At 36.2% G+C, this 3084-nt stretch overlaps 1 pseudogene; it reads right to left on the minus strand.

The window, feature by feature from the left end:
• Positions 1–1071: 1071 nt before the first annotated feature.
• LOC143696972 (extracellular calcium-sensing receptor-like) lies at positions 1072–3075 on the minus strand (annotated as a pseudogene).
• Between the last annotated feature and the right edge of the window lie 9 nt (positions 3076–3084).

Below are 3084 nucleotides of genomic sequence, written 5' to 3' on the forward strand. Positions count from 1 at the left end.
AAAATAAAGTAACAAGAGGAACGTCGCCCAACGTAACAAAGTTAAAGTACAGTTTTTTTCATTAGAAATGTACTCGAGTTAAAGTAAAAGTACCCACATTTAAATCTACAATTTATTTAAAAAAATACTCAAGTAAATGTACAGGCAGGCACACCTCTGGGCAGTGGTGCACACATGGCTTAAACTGCTGACTCGCCATGGTTATATGTATATATATATATATATATATATATATATATATATATATATATATATATCTAACACTGTTTTGTGCCGGCGGTCCCTTTGTAGCTTCCATGTATGCCATCACAAGTTAAATCATGACGCAACACCAATCATGTTTGGCTTAGGTTCATTTATGCTTCAGAGGCGCTACGCTGAAGGGCTTTCCACCAAGTGTCGTTCCGACGCAGTGCGAGTTCCCTCAGAAGGGAACAGTACTGGAGCATGAAATGGAATGGATTGATTAACAAACTGCCAATAAAAGAAATTTGAATTCAGTCTACAGTTTGCATTTAATATGACATATGTATGAAGTTTAATATACATCATCCACAAAATGGTGTATATTTGAATTATTGGTTTTATAAAATGCAATATGGCTTACTGGAGGAAATATTTGATGATGTTTATTAAAAAAAAGGCCATTAAATGAAATGTCCATTTCTTGTTAATTGCAAAAAGTAAATGTCATTTTTTATTAGGAAGTATACAATGCAGGTCCAGAATATGGCTGCCATGAAGATGTTCACAAAGAGTCCACTGTGACTAGTTACACTGCAGAGCCTGCCACAGCCTGTGGAGAGGAGAACTAAATGGTCAGACACCTCTGAAGATATTGCTGCTATTGTGTGGTTTTAATTACTATAAAACATGGGAATCTACCTGTTTAGTCATTATAAAGTATGTTTTTGCTTGAAGGCATTCTTTTTACTATTTCCTGACACACAAAATACTTATCTATTTTTATCATTTACTTATCTCTTGGTTTTCTTGTGCTGGATTTTCTAGCAGTAATGTATTTATTTCATCCTCTATTTTGCTCAATAACATGAATTAAAGGTCTTTAGATTAAGTTTTCCCCATTATTTTTTTCTTTGTGTTTTTCGCAGGTTTTAACAAAATTATGTAACATTTTTGGGCAAATATGCATAATAGTAAACCAAAACTTGAAGCTAAAATTGCAAATATCTGAACAGCTACAGTAAATTTTCCAGGAGAACTAACATAAGCTGGGATAAATGTGAGCCAGACAGCACAGAATATGATCATACTGAAAGTGATGAACTTGGCTTCATTGAAGTTATCAGGGAGTTTCCGGGCAAGAAAAGCTAAAACTAAACATGAGATTGATAGAAGGCCAGTATAACCCAGAACAGCCCAGAAACCAACAGCTGAACCTAAGTTACATTCTAAAATTATCTTTTCTCTGTAATAGCTCAAATTCATATATGGGAAAGGGGGAGATATTGTTAACCAAAGCACACAGATAATCACCTGTATTAATGTAAAGAAAACAACACTGAGTCTCTGTTGAAGTGGCCCAAACCATCTCATGACATTACTTCCTGGAAGTGTAGCCCTGAAAGCCATTAACACCACAATTGTTTTCCCCAGAACACAAGATATACAGAGGACAAAAGTTATGCCAAATGCTGTGTGACGCAACATACAGGACCACTCAGTGGGCTGTCCAATGAAAGTAAGTGAACAGAGAAAACACAGAGTCAATGAGAAGAGCAGCAGGAAGCTCAGCTCTGAGTTGTTGGCTCTGACAATAGGTGTTTCTTTATGAAGATAAAACAGAGAAGATACAATTACTGTTAATAACACCCCAATAAAAGAGAAAATACAAAGCAACATCCCCATGATTTCTGTATAGGAAAGGAATTCAACCACTTTTAACACAGATCTGTCTTTGCTTTCATTCGACCAGTACTCCAAATCACAAGGAAAGCAGTCACTAGAATCTGTGAAGGAATATCAAGGAAATGATTCAAATGGGAAGTTCATCATGTAGTCACTTGACCAATGGAGAGTATTACACTTCACTTTTTCCATATATTCGTGAGAGTTATTCAGCATGTACTATTTTACCTGTGCCATTACTGATTTCACCCTCTGCACATGGAATACAGTCATAACAGCAGACAGGTCGTCCTTTTTGCACAGCCTTCCTAGTGCCTTGGGGACATCTCTCATGCACACGGACACAGGCAACTGTGAGGAAAAAAAGTTTTCATATAAGAGCTAAACGATGGTTTGAATGGTTATATTATTTGCTTAAAATTGTGGAATCATTTTTCCAGCTTTTACTCTGCTTTCATATATTTTCAGGCATTTCAATGACTGTTAGTCAATCACCTTTATTTATATAGTGCTTTATACAAAACAGATTGTTTCAAATCAGCTTTACAGTGAAAATTGAAAAATGATGCATTTCGGCTGTTGTTCAGCTGAAGTCAGTTCAGTGTTGATTCAGTTTTTTCCAAATATCATCAATTATTAAATGTGTTTATTTAATCTATAAAGCAGTTCTGCAGAAAACAGTGATGTCATAGTCTAGCTCAGTTCAGTTCTCATTCAGATCAATAATACAAACGTCAGTAGAGTCAGATCAGTAATATTGTTGAACATTAAGTTCTCAAATGGCTGTGCTTTTCATAATTCAAACAGATATTTGACATGATCTCAATTATTGATGTACCTGTCCACTGTTTCCTGCCCATAGCACATGTTCCTGATTGACTTTAAGATGTTTCTCTGAAGGCAGTGAGCTGTCATAGACACCCACATGCTTAAACTGCAGACTTCCATCCTCAGCAGGCTGCCAGTTCACCAGGTCATATCTTGCCACTGGATCACCACTTGCATCAAAGAAAACTTTCTCACCGGTTTTAACAGTGAAGCTCACATCTTTCATATATCCCAACACCTAAGTGGAAACCGTAGAAACATTATTAATTTGATCTTGATTTTGTTTTTTACTCTTACTTTTGTGCTCTCGCATACCCTTTGTGGTGTGGGGCGGTCTCCTTTACTGCGGTTGGTGAAGGATCCAAAGTCTTTTAACATATTATGTAG

This window comes from Siphateles boraxobius, unplaced genomic scaffold, assembly GCF_051911475.1.
Source record: "Siphateles boraxobius isolate OS27281-9 unplaced genomic scaffold, OSU_SipBor_1 31, whole genome shotgun sequence".
Taxonomy (NCBI): Eukaryota; Metazoa; Chordata; class Actinopteri; order Cypriniformes; family Leuciscidae; genus Siphateles; species Siphateles boraxobius.